This window comes from Cetorhinus maximus, chromosome 16, assembly GCF_964194155.1.
Source record: "Cetorhinus maximus chromosome 16, sCetMax3.hap1.1, whole genome shotgun sequence".
In the NCBI taxonomy this organism is placed as follows: domain Eukaryota; kingdom Metazoa; phylum Chordata; class Chondrichthyes; order Lamniformes; family Cetorhinidae; genus Cetorhinus; species Cetorhinus maximus.
The window spans coordinates 71,061,064-71,084,170 of NC_135894.1; the positions used below are offsets into that span (position 1 = coordinate 71,061,064).

The window sequence follows — 23,107 nt, forward strand, 5'->3', positions numbered from 1 at the left end:
CACTTATCCAAGTGATCGTTAATTTTGTCCCAAGTAACTGCATCATCCAGGTTCAAATGACTGACCAGGATATTTTCTTACACCCTTTTTTTTGAACAAGTGCGTAACATTTGCAATTCACTGGTCCTCTGGAATCTCTGTCACATCACTAAGAGAAGATTAAGACCAGCACTGCTGCAATTGCACTATTCCTTCCCTCGGTATCCTTAATTGCTATTATTAAACTGCTCTATTATTTTTATATTTCTCTGAACTTAGTCTACAGCTTTATTCCTCTATCTCCTTCTCACTACTTCATGGTCTATAGTAAGCATACAGTAATGTAACAGCTCAGAGTTCCTTAGCTCTGATCAAATGGGTAAGTCTTTGAACCTTCTAATATATAATTCCTCTGTAGAAATATAATATTATCCTTGATCTTTATTGCTCTACTCCACCTCCTTCCCTAGCTTGCCTGAATACATTGTGGCCAGGAGCGTTTAGTTTCTCTTCCAGCCAATGTTTGAGCTAGGTCTCTGTTACAACCGCTATACTGTGATCCCAGTGCCAACCTGCAGCTGTGCCTGTGTGTCTGCAGCTCATTAACCTTATTTCCACATGCTGCTGGCTTCGGTGGAGATAAACAGAAGTGCTCCCAAAAGACCCTATGTGAATAAGTCTTGTGCTGAGACCCCATCTTCCCCCACTCCTGCTTCCTCTGCAATCATTTTATCTTTCTCTTTGCTTTCATTAAAATGGAATAAAATTCTAGGTTCATTGATGCAGTTTTATCATATATGTTCCCTACATGTGCCAGGAACGTAGAGGTTGAATTTTTACTTTTAATGGTCACTGGGGGAATTTGATGCTCTTGTCAGAAATTTTCTCTGGAGTTTTGCCGATCAGCAGCTGTAACAATGGAAGGTTAGTGGAAAACTCATTTATGCATTATTCTATGGTACTCGCCGCTCTTCCATTAAAGTTCTGGTACTTGATTGGGAGAACTCCCTTAGGAAGTTCCTGATGTGTCTTGTGTACATAGGCACTCTCCAGTTCTCCGTTTACCATTGTCGTTTATTTATTTAAAAATGAATATTATTATTGTTTCAGGTTTCAGTCTGGTCAGAAGTTAGGTAGCAAAGTGGCATAGAATTTGGAAGTTCAACCCAGTTTGTACAGACTTTCCAATGTGGAGCTACTCAGTGTCTTGGGTGGAGCTATCTGCTGGAGCTTTAACCCTGTAAGATCCTAAACACAAGCAAAGTGATGGAACAATGAGATGCTTGCAGCTACTAGATTGGTGTTTGAGAAGACCATTGGGGTGCTGAAAGCATGTTTTCAATGTCTGGACTCTTTGGGTGGAGTTCCGCTGTATGCATCAGAGTGTCAAGAATAAATCAGCAACTGCAGGTTACTTCAAGAAAAAGTACAATTTATTTAGCGCTGAACAGTACAATGGCCATTGGGAGCAGATCACAACAAATCTGCTCAATGATACAGCGTACAACAAGCAATATTTACACTATACAATTACGGGACTCCCGCATATTCACACAGTGATCCTATTAACTTGCCCTTCTTTATTCTCTTATAATTAGGTTAGCTAATTGATTTTGTTTACCCATACAGTTTCTTGATTGTCCCTTATCTCTTCTAACAATGTACTATTCATTCCATGAGATGACATCTGATCCTTTTTATCTGAGTTATAACCTTGGAACAATCAGGTAGTTACGCATCAACCGTTATCAGTGCTTGCAGTTATATCTCACAATAGGTCAGGCAATCAGTAAGTTAACTAGATAATTACATCAGATGCAAGACAGACAGTTTTACAAGACATGTTGCATCAAGTTAAAACACAACCAACAGTCTACAAGACCTAGAAAAGAGAATTCACAAAGAACAGGGAAGTTAAAAAAAACAGGCTGGCCACCATACTTATGTAATTAATCATGCGCAAAGTTAATTTTATTCTGGCTATGCTCTAAGAATCCTTTCCTGGTTTTCCCACAAAGCTTACAATTTCATTTTAACATTTATCTGCACGCACATAAGGTACAAGTTAAACATAGTCAGAACATTTCATGACTTCCTCCCTTGTGTCTGTTGCGGGTTTTGGTAGGCAATGGGACAACTGGCTATTTTCTTAGCTTACTTCTCTACTTCCTATTCTGTAATATTTTCTTTCTCAAGAGCCAGGGTCTCCATTGCAGTGCTGTTCACAAATTTACCATCCAAAAGATGTTGTGGCTTGGCAAGGCTAAAGAGGTGCTGACTCCAGCAGAAGCTGAATTACAGAAACCAGAACATGTGGATTGCTCCCTGCTGGCAGTTGTAAGGTATATCAAAGACCAGCTAATCTCCAATGTTTCCACTATGTAACTCAGTCAATGTGGGCACCATAGTCTAAACATCATCTCCCCCATTTGCCTATAAATAGACAGTGCCTTAAACAAATACCCCTCCTATCTCAGGATAACAAGTCCACCCTTTTTGCCCCTACGTGTCTTTGTGCATAATCATTAACTGAGTGAAAAAGTCAGCATTAGCAATAAAGGAAAACTGATATTCTCTTGTTTGTGTTATATTTTCTATTAAATGCAATAATACTTGCATAATTCATCACTTTTTATAACTTAGTGAAAAATAATGAGGCTCTTTAAGATATTACAAATATGAACCCAAGCTTTTAAAACATCTTCAATCTCAGAAGTACAACTGAATTACATTTTCTTTGAATTAGCTTAAATTAGCTGAAAGCTTAAAAACTTTCACCAGCAACATATGAGATGTGATCTACATTTTACACTTTTAGTAATTTACTAACATGGAAATGTATGAATATATATCAGACCTAGTCATTAAGATTCACAAATAGCAAGGAGCTTAAATGCTTGAAATATTGAGCTGATTGAGAGGGGACTCCAACGTCAGGGGGAAAAGTGTGTCCTGAGGCTGTACTGACTGGTAGCAGGACTCAGTCAGCAATTTTACCACACATGGCCTCTTAATTGACCACCTGTGGGCTAGCCATCCAATGAAGGATGACAGATGGGCCCCCGATGCTGCCAGCTCAATGACAGGGCGTGCAGCTCTGAAGCCTCAGCAGCACCTGAGGTATGCAGAAGGCCTTGGGCCTACAGCAGGTAAGCTGTGGAGCCCAAGTCACTGAATATGTTTAAGAAGGGAACAGATAGATTTCTAGACACTAAAGACGTCAAGGGGAATGGGACGAGAGCGGGAGTATGGTATTGAGACAGAGGATCAGCCATGATCACATTGAACGATGGAGCAGGCTTGAAGGGCCAAATGACCTACTCCTCCTATTTTCTATGTTTATATGCTTCTATACCTCTCCGGGGAGATTGTTGGTGCTGCAGTTGCAGCCTTTTCCTCCCACAGTCTCTTCTTTGGCCTGTGATGCCTCTCCCTCTCTCCAACCCCCACCCCCACCCCGAGCTGGCGAAGGGACGCTGCCCCGTGTGGGGATCTCAAAGCAGATCATTAACATCTCGAAGAACAAGGGCAGCAGACACAAGGGAACACCACCAGCTGGAAGTTCTCCTCCAAGCCACTCACCATCCTGACTTGGAAATATATTGCTGTTCCTTCACTGTCGCTGGGTCAAAATCCTGGAACACCCTCCCTAACAGCACTGTGGGTGTACCTACACCTCATGGACTGCAGCAGTACAGGAAGGCAGCTCACCACCACCTTCTTAACGGCAGTTAGGGATGAGCAATAAATGCTGGCCTAGGCAGCGAAGCCCACATCCCATGAATGAATTTTAAAAACTTCTTTCTTCTTGCCTGCTCTTGCAGCTCCTGTATAGCTCTTGGTCCCACAGCTGCCTTACAGCACCTGACAGTCTGCCTTCTCCAAGGTCCAACCATGCTGTTTGCCGACTGCCTGTTTTCTGTGAGCAAACATACACAGATAAATTAAAGCAAAGCGCCTTCCTATGCTCCAAACAAAAACGTTAACTAATTATCTTTTACCTTCAAAATGACCTGTTGATTCTGTGACCCACTTGGATAATCTATATCTCTAATGGAGTTACATTTCCAGACTTGCTATTTCCACCATGAAACCCCTTTGTTTACAAAAGTGCTTTTGGCTTTTTTGTTCTGGGAACTACATGAATAATTAAAATCCCTCACTGAAATAACTGTAGACTTCCTGTCCCTGCCAAGAGCTCAGAGATGGGTTGTCCATTTTTAAAATTCTGTCACTTCTTTCTCTCACCTTATTAAATAAACACAGGTTTCCTATGAATCGTAATTATGCAAGGACCGTTTATCAGTTTCTCAACCAAGTGTTTCCATTTATCTAAACTTAACTTTTAGTTTTGGAATTTAATTTATTTCCTAAAACAGAATTATGAAATCAGATATTAATAGTCATTTAGTAGTACAGAATTTGAATACTGTTGAAAAAAGGAGACTTTTGTTGAAGCTTTTTGTCTTGCACTCATCAGGATAATTTGCAAGGAAATACCAATGTCAGAGGAAACAATGTAATTATATTGTATGAGAAGAAAGTGCTGATTGATTGGCAAATGGACTATAATTGGTAGAGGCTTTGCCATGGAGAATGAACCAACTGATAGTGACTGACAGTGAACTGCCAAGCATTGTTTGAAATTTAAACCAGGCAGCATGACTCTGATTGGGAAGGCAATGGCAGAGTGGTATTGTCGCTGGACTAGTAATCTAGAGACCCAGGATAATGCTCCTGGGATTTGGGTTTGAATTCTGCCACAGCAGATAGTGGAATTTGAATTCAATAAAAATCTGGAATTAAAAGTCAAATGATAACCATGAAACCATTGTTGATTGTTGTAAAAAACCCATCTGGTTCACTAATGTCCTTTTGAGAAGGAAATCTGTCGTCCTCATCTGGTCTGGTTTACATGCGACTCCAGACCCACAGCAATGTGGTTAACTCTTAAATGCCCTCTGAAATGATCTAGCAAGCCACTCAGTTGTATCAAACCACTACAAAGTCTCAAAAAAGGAATGAAACCAGACATACCACCCAGTTTCAACCTAGGCACTGGAAATGACAATGGCAACCTCAGCCCTGTTGACCCTGCAAAGCCCTGCTTACTAACATCTGGCTAGTGCCAAAATTGGGAGAGCTGTCTCTCAGACTAGTCAAGCAACAGCCTGATATAGTCATCCTCATGGAATCATATCTTACAGATAATGCCCCAGACATCACTATCACCATCCCTGGGCATGTCCCGTCCCACCGGCAGGACAGACCCAACAGAGGCGGTGGCACAGTGGTATACAGTATACCACTGTGCTACCACCTCTGTTGCCCTGGGAGTCTTCAACATTGACTCTGGCCCCCATGAAGTTTCATGGTATCAGGTCAAACATGGGCATGGAAACCTCCTGCTGATTACATTACCACATACCGCCCTCCCTCAGCTGATGAATCAGTGCTCCTCCATGTTGAACACCACTTGGAGGAAACGCTGAGTGGCAAGGACGCGGAATGTACTCTGGATGGGGGACTTCAATGTCCATCACCAAGAGTGTTTGGTAGCGCCACTACGGACTGAGCTGGCCAAGTTCTAATTGACATAGCTGCTGGACTGGGTCTGCGGTAGCTGGTGAGGGAACCAACAATAGGGAGAAACATGCTTGACCTCATCCTCACCAACCTGCCTGCTGCAGATGCATCTGTCCATGACAGTATTGGTAGGAGTGACCATCACACAGTCATTATGGGGATAATGGCCCACCTTCACATTAAGGATACCCTCCATCATGTTGTGTGGCACCACCACCATGCTAAACGGGATAGAATTCGAACAGATCTAGCAACTCAAGACCGGGCATCCATGAGGCGCTGTGGGCCAACAGCAGCAGCAGAATTGTACTCGAACACAATCTATAACCTCATGGCCCAGGATATCCCCCACTCTACCATTAACATCAAGCCAGGGGATCAACCCTGGTTTAATGAAGAGTGCAGGAGGGCATGCCAGGATCAGCAACAAGCACACTTAAAAATGAAGTGTCAACTTGGTGAAGCTATAACATAGGACCACTTGCCTGCCAAATAGCATAAGCAGCAAGTGATAGACAGAGCTAAGTGATTCTACAACCAACAGACCAGATCTAAGCTCTGCAGTCTTGCCACATCCAGTTGTGAATGGTGGTGGACAATTAAACAACTCACTGGAGGAGGAGGCTCCACAGGTATCGCCATCCACAATGATGGGGGAGCCCAGCACATCAGTGCAAACGATAAGGCTGAAGCATCTGCTACAATCTTTAATCAGAAGTGCCGAGTGGATGATCCATATCGGCCTCTTCTGGTGGTCCTCAACAAACCAGATGCCAGTCTTCAGCCAATTCGATTCACTCCACGTGACATCAATGGCTGAAGGCACTGGATAGTGCAAAGACTATGGGCCCTGACAATATTGCTTCAATAGTACTGAAGACTTGCGCGCCAGAACTTGCCACGCTCCTAGCCAAGCTGTTCCAGTACAGCTACAACACTGGCAACTACCCGGCTATGTGGAAAATTGCCCAGGTATGTCCTGTACACAAAATGTACGGCAAATCCAACCTGGTCAATTACCGCCCCATCAATCTACCCTCCATCATCAGTAAAGTAATGGAAGGGGTCACCAACAGTGCTATCAAGTGCCACTTGCTTAGCAATAACCTGCTCACTGACACCCAGTTTGGGTTCCACTAGGGCCACTCAGCAACTGACCTCATTACAGCCTTGGTTCAAACATGGACCAAAGAGCTGAACTCCAGAGGTGCACTGAGAGTGACTGCCCTTGACATCAAGGCCACATTTGACCAGGTGTGGCAGCAAGGAGCCCTAGCAAAACTGGAGTCAATGGGAATCAGGGTGAAAACTCTCCGCTGGTTGGAGTCATACCTTGCACAAAGGAAGATGGTTGTCGTTGTTGGCGGTCAGTCATCTCAGGTCCAGGACATCGCTGCAGAAGTTCCTCAGTGTAATGTCCTCAGACCAACCATCTTCAGCTGCTTCATCAATGACTTTCCTTCCATCGTGAGGTCAGAAGTGGGGATGTCTACTGATGATTGCACAATATCCAGCACCACTTGCGACTCCTCAGATACTGAAGTAGTCCATGTCCAACTGCAGCAAGACCTGGACAATATCAAGGCTTCGGCTGACAAGTGGCAAGTAACATTTGTGCCACACAAGTGTCAGGCAATGACCATCTCCAACAAGAGAGAGTCCAACCATTGCACCTTGATGTTCAATGGCATTACCATCATTGAATCCCCCACTATAACATCCTGGGGGTTACCATTAACCAGAAACTGAACTGGACTAGCCATATAAATACTGTGGCTGCAAGAGCAGGTCAGAGGCTAGGAATCGTGCACCAAGTAACACTCCTCCTGATTTGCCAAAGCCTGTCCACCATCCACAAGGCACAAGTCAGGAGTGTGATGGAGTACTCCCCACTTGCCTGGATGAGTGTAACTCCCACAACACTCAACAAGCTTGACACCCTCAGGACAAAGCAACATGCTTGATTGGCATCACATCCACAAACATTCACTCCCTCCACCACCGACGCACAGTAGCAGCAGCGTGTACCATTTACAAGATGCGCAACAGGAATTCACCAAGGCTCCTTAGACAGCACCTTCCAAACCCACAACCACTACCATCTAGAAGGACAAGGTCAGCATATAGATGGGACCACCACCTGGAAGTTCCCCTCCAAGTCACTCATCATCCTGACTTGGAAATATATCGCCGTTCCTTCACTGTCTCTGGGTCAAAATCCTGGAACCCCCTTCCTAACAGCACAGTAGGTGTAACTACACCACATGGACTGCAACGGTTCAAGAAGGTGGTGAGGTGATGGTATAGTGGTATTGTCGCTAGACTAGTAATCCAAAGACGCAGGTAATGTTTTGGGGACTTGGGTTTGAAATCCTGCCACGGCAGACTGTGGAATTTAAATTCAGTAAAAATCTGGAATATTAAAAAATGTCTAATGATGTCCATGTAACTATTGTTGTTAAAATCTATCTGGTTTACTAATGCCCTTTAAAGAAGGAAATCTGCTGTCCTTACCTGGTCTGGCCTGCAGGTGATGCCCACATCCTATGAATGAATTTAAAAATAGGCAGCTCACCACCACCTTCTCAAGGGCAACTAGGGATGGGCAATAAATGCGGGCCCAGCAAGCGAAGCTCACATCCTGTGAATGAATAAAATATAAATTAAGTTTTAAAAAAGATGAAGACATTGCCTTGGGGAATGAACCAGTGAATGGTTGTCACTTATTTTATTTAGCTGAAGCAGTCATAATGGGCAGGATTTTACCGTTGGCGGGCGGGGACGAGGTCCACTCGCCGACGTGTAAAATGACGCGGGATGATGTCGGGCGGAACTCTCGACGTCACCGTGCCCCATTTAGATTTTCAGGAAGGCAGGGGCGCAGCAAAATCAGCTGTGAGCCCGCTAAACTGTCAATGGCCAATGGAGGCCATTGACAGATCAAATAAAGTAATTGGTGGACCTGCCCGTCCAACCTTAAGGTTGGTTGGCAGGCCAGGAGCCCCGGCGGGAAGTAGAAAAAACATGAAACCTCATCTACAGGTGGGATGAGTTTTCATGTAGGTTTTTAAAAATTTTAATAAAGTTTTTTTGGAAATTATGAACATGTCCCAACTCATGTGTCACATGAGGGGTCATGTAAGAGAATTTTTTTTTTCTATTTTTAATATTTTTCAAAGTAGAGGCGATCTCCCTGAGGCAGCACTTAGCCTCAGGGAGATGAGTGTGCTCTTTCGTGCGCATGCATGAAAGAGCACATTCTTGATTTTAGGCATTCACCCCCCCGCCTGCACAGGGAGCGCATGGTGCTTCCCTACGGACATCACGCTGGGCGGGCCTTAATTGGCCCGCCCACGCAAAATGGTGCCGCGCCCGCACATCAACTTCCCCCGCCCTAACGGGGGGAAAATTCTGCCCAATGTGTGTGCATGTTCTTTCTGTCTGCAAAGAACAGGACCCTGTATATTAATACATGTAGCTTCCAGTATATGTAAATGCATCACACTACGAGCCTGACTGATGATCTTAAATTGATTGTCAGCATAATTCTTAGTACACTGAGGATTATTTGGCAAATATTGTCCAGTCATGGAATCACATCTAATGTTGGACACTGTGTTTTGAGTATTTCAAGCACAGGCTGGTTGGCTCAGGTCTGTACCTTGCCCTTTGTGAACAGCGGCAGAAACATGCTGTTTAATACGACCTGCATGACTTTGGGACGTACGGCCTACATACCTAACATCACACTGGCACTGAAATTCATGCACCACATTTTTCAGTTGTGAGATAGGCCGAACAGTTTTTCGGGTTGACAGCAGCACCCTGTTAGTGGTGAATACCACTCATGTTATTACTGCATAATAGCAGCATGAAACAGTTGCTCTAATTTTTGAGATACCATGACCTTCCAGGGTAATCTTAGATAGACTGGGCACTTTTCAGTGGCAAACAGCAGGTGTTGCTAGATAATCCTTAGGGCAATGCCTTAACCAATCAGAATTAAGCTGCCTGGCTTAAATGTCAAACAATGCATGGCAGTTAACTGTCAATCACCATCAACTGGTACACTCTCCATGGCAACACCTCCACCAATTGGATTCCACTTGCCAACTAATCAGCACTCCCTTCTCATACAGTATAAATATGTTGATCCTTGACATTGGTATTTTCTTGTAAATTGTTCTGATGAGTGCAAGACAAAAGCTTTTGACAACAAAATATCTTTTTACAGCAAAAATCAGATATTCACAACACTCCATTTTAGCTGGTGATCTCCCTACATGGTAAGAAGTCACCCAGTTGTCAGCAAAATGATGATTGCCATGTAAAATGGCCCTTCATAAGACCTTTACATATGTAAATTGGCTGCATGCTTTATTGGGGTGAACAGCCTTGGGGTCGACTGCCGTCGGGAAAATGCCACAATGGTGGGATGATGTTGGGGAGCTGTTCTGACCCAGCGCTCCCTGATTTTACTTGCCTCTGTGCCTCTCAACCTACCTCCCGGGAGCTGGTAAAATTCAGCCCATTTCGTTTGTAAAACTTAAAATTGCAATCAGGGACAAATGACATTGGGTTTCCCAGAAATTTGACTGTCAAAGGCACTTTCTGGATTGTTTGGGTGCTAAATTCAGTTGCGTGGTGCCAAGTACCCTCTTCTCCCAGGACAAGAATGCACCGCCGGCTGCTTCCTGCATGGCCTGCATGGCATTGCTGGAGGATCTGGGCACACACGGAGATGTTCTCTGCAAATGTCAGCAGACATTGATTTGGTGTTGTCCTGACATTACACAGCCCAAGATGGTATTGCAACAGTGTTATTTAAATTGAAGGGCACTCTAGCTGATAGCAGGTGGTAAATTTTTGGAGCTTTTTCTATTGACAATTATCTGAAAGTACTCTTGAGTGTTTTTGGAGGCATCTTAGTGAGTTCCTGCATTTTCCGGTGAGTGTTTCCTCAAGCTCACAGGGAAGGCAGAGGATTGGTCACTTGTTTATACAAAAGCTGAAGTAAGTAGTGGCAGTGTCTCTGGGCCTGCAGAACAACAGGGAGCTGGAGCAGAAGGTGTGAAGAAGGCAGGCTCTGTGCCGAGCTGGAAGCAGATTCTTCCATGATCTTTGTTAGTTGAGTGGCAGGTCACCATTGCACCCTGAACCTTGATGTGCATGCCTATTCAGTTCTTTCCTGTATGGTTCCCAATAAAGTCCTCATCTGAGACCCCTGCAGCAGAACTTCACCAATCCCCCAACTGGTAAGTTGGCAAATGAACCATCCTTTACCCTTGGCAAGTTTGCAGTTCCACCAAGGCAGGGGATCAACCCTTGTTTAATGAAGAGTGCAGGAGGGAATGCCAAGAGCAGCACCAGGCATACCTAAAAATGAGGTGTCAACCTGGTGAAGCTATAGCACAGGACTACTTGTGTGCCAAAGAGCATAAGCACTAAGTGATAGACAGAGCTAAGGGATTCCACAACCAACGGATCAGATCTAAGCTCTGCAGTCCTGCCACATCCAGTCGTGAATGGTGATGGACAATTAAACAACTCACTGGAGGAGAAGGCTCCACAAATATCCCCATCCTCAATGATGGGAGAGCCCAGCACATCGGTGTAAAAGATAAGGCTGAAGCATCTGCTACAATCTTCAGCCAGAAGTGCCGAGTGGATGATCCATCTCAGCCTCCTCTGGAGGACTCCAGCATCACAGATGCCAGTCTTCAGCCAATTCGATTCACTCCACATGATATCAAGAAACGGCTGAAGGCACTGGATACTGTAAAGGCTATGTACCCTGACCACATTCTGGCAATAGTACTGAAGACTTGCGCTCCAGAACTTGCTATGTCCCTAGCCAAGCTGTTTCAGTACAGCTACAACACTGGCAACTACCTGGCAATGTAGAAAATTGCCTGGTATGTCCTGTACACAAAAAGATGGAGAAATCCAACCCAGCCAATTACCGCCCCATCAGTCTACTCTCGATTATCAGTAAAGTGATGGAAGGGGTCATCAACCGTGCTATCAAGCGACACTTGCTTAGCAATAACCTGCTCACTGATGCTCAGTTTGGGTTCCACCAGGGCCACTCAACTTCTGACCTCATTACAGCCTTTGCTCAAACATGGTGAAAAGAGCTGAACTCCTGAGGTGAGATGAGAGTGACTGTCCTTAACATCAAGGCAACATTTGACTGAGTGTGGCATCAAGGAGCCCTAGCAAAACTGGAGTCAATGGGAATCAGGGGGAAAACACTCTGCCGGTTGGAGTCATATCTAGCACAAAGGAAAATGGTTGTGGTTGTTGGAGGTCAATCATCTCAGTTCAGGGACATCACTGCAGGAGTTCCTCAGGGTAGTGTCCCAGGCCCAGCTATCTTCAGCTGCTTCATCAATGACCTCCCTTCCATCATAAGGTCATAATGGTGATATTTGCTGATAATTGCACAACATTCAGCATCATTTGCAATTCCTCAGGTGCTGAAGCAGTCCATGTCCAAATGCAGCAAGACCTGGACAATATCCAAGCTTTGGTTGACAAGTGGCAAGTAACATTTGCACCACACAAGTTTCAGGCAACGACCGTCTCCAACAAGGAAGAAACTGGCCATCGTCCCTTGACATTTAATGGCATTACTATCGCTGAATCCCCCACTATCAACATCCTGGGGGTTACCAATAACTAGAAACTGAACTAGACTAGCCATATAAATACTGTGGCAAAAGAGCAGGTCAGAGGCTAGGAATTCTGTGGCGAGTAACTCACCTCCTGACTCCCCAAAGCCTGTCCACCATCTAAACAGCACAAGTCAGGAGTGTGATGGAATACTTTCCACTTGCCTGGATGAGTGCAACTCCAACAATACTCAAGAAGCTTGATACCATCCAGAACAAAGTAGCCAGATTGATTGGCACCCCATCCATAAACATTCACTCCCTCCACCACCGATGCACCATAGCAGCAGTGTGTACCATCTACAAGGTGCAAAGCAGGAACTCACCAAGCCTCCTTAGACAGCACCTTCCAAACCCATGACCACTACCATCTAGAAGGACAAGGGCAACAGACACATGGGAACACCACCAGCTGGAAGTTCCCCTCCAAGCTGCTTACCACCCTGACTTGGAAATATATCGCCATTCTTTCACTGCCGGTGTGTCAAAATCGTGGAACTCCCTCCCTAACAGCATTATAGGTGTACCTATACCACTTGGACTGTGGTGGTTCAAGAGGGCAGCTCTCCACCACCTTCTCAAGGGCAACTAGGGATGGGCAATAAATGCTGATCCTGATCCCAACTCTATATTAGCCTTCAATGTACATGCAGTGCCAATAGCTGAGCTGGTGCTTGTAGTAGAAGGATCTGAAAGGGTTAACATGGGACTGAGTACAGTATTGCCCGCACAGTGATGTAAGAAGACACATGACCTAGAGCGAAGGGCAGTCTATAGATAGGTCGCAACATGTAAAGCCTAATATGGAGTTCTTTTCATATCCTTACGCTTTATGGTAAATATGTACATAGTTCAGTAATGTTAATAAAGACTTCTTTGTAACTTCACCAAGACTGCTTCATGGTGTCCTAGCAGTATACATCACAAGTAGCAACAACAGAGCAAATCAGTGCCTACAAGTGTCAGACCAAGTGATGGGGCCTCTTCATCAGTGTTGTACTGTTGCTCTCTTTGCTCTTTCTGGGGCTCCTGTGACTGAGCAGGTGGCAGTTCTTGAGTTTCTGAAAGCAGGAACTCAGAAACGGAAGGTTGGTGTGAGGGCAGGGGATACAGGAAGCAAAAGGTCCATGATCATATGATCAGCAACTTTCTCATCATGATAGCTGGGGTGAGGCTGTGCTCGGAGTTGAGAAAGGCATAAGGCAGGAACGTACTGTCATCCTCAATGTTCTCAGTGGCATCGGATGCAACAAGCCCCATCACAGACTGCACCATGATGCGGAGGACCATCTCCCCTGTGGGATTCAGAAGGCAAGCACCCTTGTTCACTGCCTGTTCTGCTGCAGTCTCTCCTATTGTGTGCTACCTTATCCTGAGAGAGGGCAGGATGTAAGCGGTTGTGTAGCATTGTGTTTGGATGATGTTCCTGCCGTAGCTGCATAGCTGAAGGTATGTGGGTGTGAGGCTGGAAGCATTGTTAAGTGTGTGATACTAAGGTGGGGTGTCTGGATGTTTAGCAAGAGTTCTGAGTGCCAGAGGATGCTGTTGGGGTGATAGGGTTGGGTGCATTGAGCAGCGTGAGAGGCTGAGGTAATGATAAGTGGGAGATGTCATGTGAAGATGCATTCATTTACCTTGACTACCTGCATGAGATTATTAGATCTCTTGCGATACTGCTGCCAGGTTCTTGGGTCAGATTCCACTTGCTCCCATTTAGTTCTGAGGGTGGTTCCTGAATAAGTTGGGCACATGAATTTTATATGTTGTCCCATCACAATCTGAATTGGTGTGGGCAAGTTGCGAATTGCAACCCCCACATTCAAAAATTGGGCCAACCCAATTTCTAGACCTTTGTGCTCTCCTTAGTTAATCAGAAAGAAGAGTACTAAGTATTTCCATGACTGATTTCAATGCAGCTTGAGAAGTGTGCAGCAGCATTGTTGAAGCTGCTTTCTGATTGGCTCCCATGAATTTAAGAGGATAATACTGTGTGGCTGATGGAAAAGATTAAATTCCCCATTCGTTTATAATTAGTAAACAGAGAAAGAGAAATAACATTTCTATAGCACGTTCCATGACCTCGAGATGGCCCGCACTGTTTTACGACCAAGTACTTTACAAGGGCAGTCATTCTTATAATGTAGGAAGTATGGCAGCCAATTGAGATGAAACGGCAATGATCTCTTTCAGTGATGCTGGTTGACGGATAAATAATGGTCCGGACACCGGGGAGAACTCCCCTACTCTTCTTTGAAATAGTGTCATAGGATTCTTTATGTCCAGCAGAAGGCAGATGTTTGGCATCCCATCCAAAAAATAGCACCTCTGATAATACAATTGCAATCAATGTAAGCTTAGGTTTAGTGCTTAAGCTTTGGGATGGCACTGTGAATTCACAACCTTCTGACTCACGGACTAGAGTGCTACCAACTGAGTCATGGCTGATGCTTAGAGGAAACTCTAGCCACATGCAACTTTTACAAATTGGAAATGTGTAAAATTAAGAGAACGTGTCCTCCAATAATTGAAGAAAATAATGTTTTCCTACTTGGACCATAAATATTTTATTACACTGTCAACGTTAAATATAATTCAGTGTTTACCAGTTTCTACACAGTAGTAATGTATACAAATTTAGATACATTGGAGGCTGCTACCCATCTGCTGTCCAGACAGAGGATTCTGTGGTTTTTGAGGCAAAGTAGCCAAGCGTCACATTACTAACGCAATTTTTTTTTAAATTCCTGTTTGACCAACATTTCATCAAAGCTTTTTCTAAGCAAATGACCTATGTTCTATGATTTAAACATAACCTTTTGTCTTCTTTTCTGATTTTGGTACTTTTAAACAAAACAAGATTACATCCAACAGAAGACAAGGTAAGCTTGCCTTTCAAATGACAAATCTATATGATCAAGTTTAGTAAAGTTATGAAGTGGGGACAAATGCCGTAAATTAACATGCCTGGTCATTACTGTATATACTTTGATACTTAAAAACTCAGATTATTTATGATGGCTTTTAACCAGCAAAATTTCTACAAACTATTTCAAATGCTAAAGAATCGACCTGGTTAGATTTTTGAAAATAGAATTTATTATGTACCTTCATGCAGTTAGATCCACATGCACGTTCCTGTCCTGACAAGAATGTCCTGAGAAGTCAATAGCTTTTAACATACAATGTGATAAATCACAGCCTTTTAGTGAAAATAGCATGCACATATAATCCTGATGTAACAAATTTCCCAGCAATGTGTTGATATATCAATAATCTCCGGATTACTACCCGAGCCATGTGCAAATTGGCATAGGGTAAATAAGATGAGAGAAGTAAATGCATGGCTGAAAGATCAGTGTGGAAGAAATGGGTTCTGGCACCAGTACTGGGGAAGGAGAGAGCTGTTCTGTTGGAATGGGCTTCATTTGAACCATGCTGGGTCCAGTGTCCTGGCGAATCGCATAACTAGGACTGTAGATATGACCTTAAACTAATTAGTGGGGGTTGGGGGTGGGGGTGTGGTGGCAGCGGGTGGGGAGGGTTCAATTGAAGAGAAGTTTAAGAAATCGAAAAGAAACAATAAAGCAGAGGTGCGGGGTATTGAAGAGGCAAATGATAATCAAAGTCTGACAGGAAGGGGCAGAAAATATAAGCAGAAAAGTGCAGTAGAAATTAGAACCAGAAGGAGTAATAATGGTAAAATGTCAAAGCTTAAGGCTCTTTATCTGAATGCACATACCATTTGTAACAAGATAGATGAGTTGATGACACAAATAGAAATAAATGAATATGACTTGAAAGCTATTACAGAGAAGTGGTTGCAGGGTGACCAAGACTGGGAACTCAATATTCAAGGGTATTCGACATTCCAGAAAATAGGCAAAAAGGAAAACGAGCTGGGTAGCTCTGTTAATAAAGGAAGATATCAGTGCAGTGGTGAGTAGTGATATAAGTGCAGTAGATCGTGATGTGGAATCATTTTAGGAGGAAATAAGGAATAGCAAGGGGAAGAAGTCACGGGTGGGAGTCACCTATAGGCCCACGAAGAGTGGACAAAGTATAAATCGGGAAATAATGGAGGCGTATAAGAAGGGTGCTACAATTGTCATGGGTGATTTTAATTTACATATTCACTAGACAAATCAGATTGACAGGGGTAACATGGAAGATGAATTTGTAGGGTGTATCAGAGATTGTTTCTTACAGCAGAACCTACCTGGGAACAGGCTATTTTAGACCTAGTAATGTGTAATGAGATGGGATTAATAAGAGATATCGTAGTTAAGGATCCTCTGGGGGATAGCTATCACAATATGACAATATGGTAGGATTTCAAATTCAATTTGAGGGCGAGCAACTTGTGTCTCAAGCGAGCGTCCTCAACTTAAATAAAGGCAATTATAGAGGTATGAAGAAAGAGTTGTCTAAAGCAGGCTGGGAAAATAGGCTAAGGGGAAAGTCAGTGGATGAGCAGTGGCTCAGCAAAAATTTATCCCAGTCAAAAAGAAGGGCTTGATGAGAAGGATGAACCACCTGTGGTTAACAAAGATGATCAAGGAGAGTATCCAATCAAAAACTAAGGCATACAAAGTGTCGAAAACTAGTGGTAAGCCAGAGGATTGGGAAGTTTTTAGGAACCAGCAGAGGATGACTAAAAAGCTAATAAAGAGGGAGAAAATTGATAATGCAAGTAAATTGGCAAGAACTATAAAAACAAACAGCAAGAGCTTCTACGGGTATGTAGAAAGAAAGAGAGTGGCTAAGATGAGCATGGGAACTTTGGAGGATGCGACTGGAGAATTGATAATGGGGAACAGGGAAATGGCAGATAATTTAAGCCAATATTTTGCATCAGTCTTCACGGTGGAGGACACTATAAACATCCCAAAGATATCAGATATGCAAGAAGCTAATGTGAGGAAAGATCTTGTAACAGTCTCTATCACGAGGGACAAAGTATTTAAGAAATTAATGGGACTAAAGGGAGACAAGTCGCCAGGACCTGATGGCCTGCATCCAAAGGTTTAAAGGAATTGGCTGCAGAGATAGTGGAGGCATTGATCAAAATAGTCCAGAACTCACTGGATTCCGGAATGGTCCCAATGGATTGGAAAACTGCTAATGTGACGCCTCTGTTCAAGAAGGGAGGGAGATAAAAAGCCCGAAACTATAGGCCAGTCAGCCTAACCTCTGTCGTTGGGAAAATGCTAGAGTCCATGATTAAGGAAGAAATAGCAGGACATTTAGAAACGCTTAATGCAATCAAACTCAGCATGGTTTTGCGAAAGGGAAATCATGTTTCACAAATTTGCTAGAGTTCTTTGAGGATATAACAAGCAGAGTTGATAAAAGAGAACCGGTAGATTTCATGTATTTTGGATTTCCAGAAGGCATTCAGTAAGGTGCCACATAAAAGGTTATTGCAGAAGGTAGGAGCTCACGGTATTGAGGGTAATGTATTAGCACGGATTGAGGATTGGTTAACACACTGTAGATAGGGAGTCGGGATTAATGGGTTCTTTTCAGGTTGGAAAGGTGTAACTAGTGGAGTGCCATAAGTATCAGTCCTAGGGCCTCAATTATTTACTAGCTATATTGATGACTTGAGGAAGGGGCAGAGTGTAATGTATCCAAATTTGCTGACAATACAAAAATAGGTGGGAGGGTGTGTTCTGATGAGGACATAAGGAATCTGCAAGGGGATATAAATAGGTTGAGTGAGTGGGAAATAACTTGGCAGATGGAGTTCAATGTAAGAAAGTGTGAGGTCATGCACTTCGGTAGGAAGAGTCAAAATGCAGATTATTATTTAAATGGAGAGAGACTCCTAAAAAGTGCAGCACAGAGGGACCTGGGTGCTCTTGTGCACAAAACACAAAAAGTTAGCATCCACGTGCTTCAAGGCAGGAAACCTGCTGTCCTGAACCATTCTAGCCTATATGTGACATTAGACCACAGCAATGTGGTTGACTCTCAACTGCTACCTGAAATAGCCTAGCAAGCCACTTAGTTGGAACAAATGGCTACACAAAAGTTGAAGAATAAAATCAGACTGTCCATCCCACACTGACCTAGGCACTGGACAAGACAACCCTGGAAATTCCTCCACGTTAACATCAGGGAACTTAGGCCAAAATTGTCCTCCAGACCACAGCCTTACATAGTCATGCTCAGAAAATCATACCTTAGAGCCAATGTGCAGATTCCTCCATCACCATCCCTGGGTATGTCCTGTCCCACAGGCAGGACAGACCCACCTGAGATGGTGGGATGGTGGTATAGAGCCTGGAGAGAGTGGCCCTGCGAGTCCTCAACATTGAAGTCTCATGGCAGCAGGGCAAATATGGGCAAGGCAACCTCCTGCTGTTGCCATCTACCACCCTCCCTTAATTGATGAATCAAGACTCCCCCATGTTGAATACCACACAGTAAAAGCCCTCAGGATGGCAAGGGCACAGAATGCGTGAGGGACTTCAATATCCTTCACCAAAAGTAGCTTGGTAACACCACCGCTGACCAAGGTGGGCGATCCTGAAGGACACATCTGCCAGACTGGGCTTGTGACAGGGTATGAGAGAATGAACAAAAGGGTAAAACCTACTTGATGGCTTCCTCACCAAGCCACCAGTCACAGATGCAGCTGACCATGACAGTCCTTGTGGAGAAGTCCCATTATCACACTGAGGGCAGTCTCCATTGCATGGTGTAGCACTACCTCATGCTAAATGGGCTAGATTCAGAGCTGATCTAGCAGGGTAAAAATGAGGCACCAAATGCAACTGCAGCTCAGGTCTACATACACACTGAATGACAGAAATATCATGCTACAGGTAAAGATAAATTATCTCACAGCTAACGGATCAGAGTAAAGTTCTACAGACCTGCCATATCTAGTCATGAATGGTGGTGGACAATTAAATAAATAACAGGAGGAGAAGGCTTCATTAGTATCCCTGATGGTGGAGCCCAGCACATGAGTGCAAAAGATGAGGCTGAAGTGTTTATAACCATCAACCAGAGTGCCGTGGATGCTCCATCTTGACCTCCTCCTACCATAGCAGAAGCCATCTTCAGCCAATGTGATTCACTTCGCATGGTATCAAAAACCAGTTGAACGTACTGGATACAGCAAAGGTTATGGACCCTGCCAATATCCTGGCTGTACTGCTGGAGACTTGTCCTCCAGAACTAGCTGCTCCTCTAGCCAAGCTGTTCCAGTACAACTACGATACTGGTATCTACCCTAAAAAGTGAAAAATTGCCCAAGTATGTCCTGTCCATAAAAAAAGGACAAATCCAATCCAATTAGTCTACTCTCAATCATCAGCAAAATAATGGAGTGTGTCATTGACCGTGCCATCAAGTGACACTTACTAATATCCTGCTCAACATAGCTCAGTTTAAGTTCCACCAGGGCCACTCAGCTCCAGACCTTAGTACTTGGTCCAAATATGAATAAAGCTGACTTTCATTGTTGAGGTCAGAGTGATTGCTCTAGACCTCAAGGCAGCATTTGACCAAATGTGACATCAAGGGAGCCCTAGTAAAATTGAAGTCAGGGCAATTGGGAGGAAAACTCTTCTTTGGCTGGTTGAAATCATAACTAGCACAAAGAAAGATGTGGTTGTTGGAGACCAATCATCTCAGCCTAGAGCATTGCTACAGGAGTTCCTCACCTCCCATCAGCTACAAGGTTTCCCCAGGCTCCTTTAAATCGCACAGTCTCATTAAAATTTTTAAATGAGCAAACTGCCTCCTGTGCACAATTTGGTATCCGACACACACTCTGCCTCCTTTAAAACATGAAACCGGCAGGCTCAAGAGGGATTTTGTTGGGGTTGAGTATTTCTTTTACATTTTTAATTCAAATCCATCTGGTTTGCAGGGGTGGGGGAGGGGGTTAAATTTCCCCCATTATATTTCTTCACTATCTCAGAAGATCAATCTTTATTGCCTTCCACTGGCTCAGGGTCAAGACAATTTGGCTGACAAAACCCATGTGTTGTTCTTTATTTTGCATCCTTTTACTCAGCATTTCAACCAACAAAGGCTACGTGCTATCAGAAAACATCAACATAGCCATTTTTATGATGTGGAACTCCTTGCTAATGCAATTGTACTTTAGTTCCTTATGATGAGGAAAGTTCCTCCAAAAGTATTTGGTTGTCTTTCGAATGTTACTATTGAATCTGCTTCCACCATCCATTTAGGCAGTTCAATACAGATCACAACAACTTGCTGTGTAAAAGAAAAATGTTTCCTTGTGCTGCCTTTGGTTCTTTTCCTAATCACCTTAAACTTATGCTATCAGGTTGTTCACCCTTCTGTCAGTGGAAACAATATCTCCTTACTTGATATATAAAAACCATTCATTATTTTGAATCCCTCTATTAAATTTCCTCTTAGCATTTTCTGCTCTATGGAAAACAATTCCAGCTTCTCCAGTCTGTCCACATAACTGAAGTCCCTCTTCCCTGGTAGTGCTTTAGTAAATCTCTTCTGCAATCTTTCTGATGTTGTGACATTCTTCCTAAAGTGTTGTGCCCAAAATTGATCACAATACGGCAGCTGAAACCTAACCAGCATTTTATAAAAGATTTTGCATAACTTCTTTGCTTTTGCTCTCCTTCGCTTTGTTAATAAAGCCAAGATTTTTTAACTGCCATCTCAACTTGTCCTGCCACTTTCAAAGATTTGTTTGATGATCTTTGTTCTTGCACCTCCTTTACAATTGCACCATTGAGTTCATATTACCTCCTCATTATTCCTGCCAAAATGTATCACTTCATCTCTCTGCATTAAAATTTCATCTGCCATGTGTTTGCCCATTTTACAGTTTGTCTATGTCCTCCTGAAATCAGCTACTCTCACCTTCATTGCTTGCTGCATTTCTGAGTTTTGTTTCATCACTTGACTTTGAAATTATGCCCTGTGCATCCAAGCCCAGGTCATTAATGTATGTCAAAAACAGCAGTGGGCCTAACACTGGCCTCTAGGGAATACCACTGCATGCTTCCCTGCTGTCTAAAAAACTACCACTACTCATTCTACCACTACTTGATCACTACTATTCTCTGCTTTCTATCCCTTACCCGATATTTTAGCCATGCTGCCACTGTTCCTTTAATCCCATGGGATTTAATTTTACTAACAAGTCTGTTATGTGGAACATTGTCAGAGCCCTTTAATAGTCCATATACACCTGGTTTTGGGTAATTGTACTACCCTTATAAACTCTCCATAACTGCTTCAAAGAACTCAAGTTAGTCAAATTTGATTTGTCTTCAACAAAAATCCATGCTCACTTCCATTATTAGCCCATACTTTTCCAATTGCCAATTAATTTGTCCTTTTTAAATTTATTCTTTCACGGGGTGTGGACGTTGTTGGCTAGACCAGTATTTTCATTGCCCATCCCTAATTGCCCTTGAGAAGGTGATGGTGAGCCACCTTCTTGCCCTGCTGCAGTCCATGCAGCGTAGGTACACTGCATTGCTGTTCGGAAGGGAGTTTCAGGATTTTGACCCAGTGCCAATGAAGGAAGGGCGATATAGATCCAAGTCAGGATGGTGGGTGACTTGGAAGGGAAACCTGAAGGGGGTGGTTTTCCCATGCATCTGTTGCCCTGTCCTTCTAGGTGATAGAGGTTGTGAGTTTGGAAGGTGCTGTAGAAGTAGCCTTGGTGAGTTGCTGCAGTGCATCTTGTGGATGGTACACATTGCTGCTACTGTGCATCACTGGTGGAGGGGGTGAATGTTTATGGTGGCGGATGATGTGCCAATCAAGCATCTGCTTTGTCCCTGATGATGTCAAGCTTTTTGAGTGTTGTTGGAGCTGCACTCATCCAGACAAGTGGAAAGTATTCCATCGCACTCCTGACTTATGCCTTGTAGATGGTGGACAGGCTTTGGGGAGTCAGGAGGTGAGTTACTCGCTGCAGAATTCCCAGCCTCTAACCTGTTCTTGGAGCCACAGTATTTATATGGCTGCTCCAGTTCAGTTTCCATTTCTTGTCCTTAAAAGTATTCTCATCACCAATGTTAGGCTGATTGGCCTGTAGTTCCCTGGCTTATCCCTCTCCCCTTTTTAAACAGGGCTGTAACAATTGCAATCACCCAGGCAGTACTTCCACATCTAAAGAGGATTGCGAGATTGCAGCCAGAGCTTTGCAAGTTCCAGCCTTACTTCCCTCTTTAACGTAGAATGCATTCCATTCAGACCAGGTGAGTTTTCTACTCCAATTGTCAACCTTTTAAGTACATAAGCTTTATCAATTTTTACCTATCAAACATTGCTACTGCCTCTTCTTTCAGTGCTACAGGAGCAACATTCCCTTCTCTAATGAAGACATATCAAAATACTCATTTAGTACATCACCATGCCCTTTGCTTCCACAAGAAGATTGTTTTGGTCCCTAATTGGTTCCACCCTTCTTTGATTATTCTTTTACTATTTATGTCTTTACAAAATACTTTTGCATCCTGTTTTACGTTAATGCCTATTGTAATCTCATATTCTCTCTTTGTCCCACTTATTCCCCTTTTTAGATCCCCTCTGCACTTTTTATACTAAATTTGATTCTTTATTGCATTATGAATCTTACAATTGTGCTAAGTATCCTTTTTCTGTCTCATTTTAACCTCTATACTTTTAGTCATCCAGGGAAGCCTTGGATGATCTTAATATACTCCCTCAAAAGAATGTGACTACTCTGTACCTGAACCATCTCATCTTTGTGTAATGACTGTTTTGCCTCCCAGCTTTTGACTCCAATCCAACTGGGCCAGTTAGGGGGAGGCGGTGGTGTAATGGTGTTATCACTTGTCTGGTAATCCAGAGACCAAGGGTAGTGTTCTGAGGACCCAGAT

The 23,107-nt window shown here is 43.5% G+C and overlaps 1 protein-coding gene across 4 annotated transcripts in view; it reads left to right on the plus strand.

Annotated features, from left to right (window-relative positions):
- LOC144691688 (SH2 domain-containing protein 1B) overlaps positions 1-23,107 on the plus strand; it is a 71,697-nt gene that overhangs the window by 10,246 nt on the left and 38,344 nt on the right. Inside the window, exon 1 of one of the 4 annotated variants that reach the window (XM_078560033.1) lies at positions 15,035-15,118. The exons of the other annotated variants lie outside the window; for them this stretch is intronic. The gene's annotated coding sequence lies outside the window, so the exon portion shown is untranslated. Of the gene's footprint in view, positions 1-15,034; positions 15,119-23,107 lie in introns of those variants that run through there. 4 annotated transcript variants of the gene reach the window in all.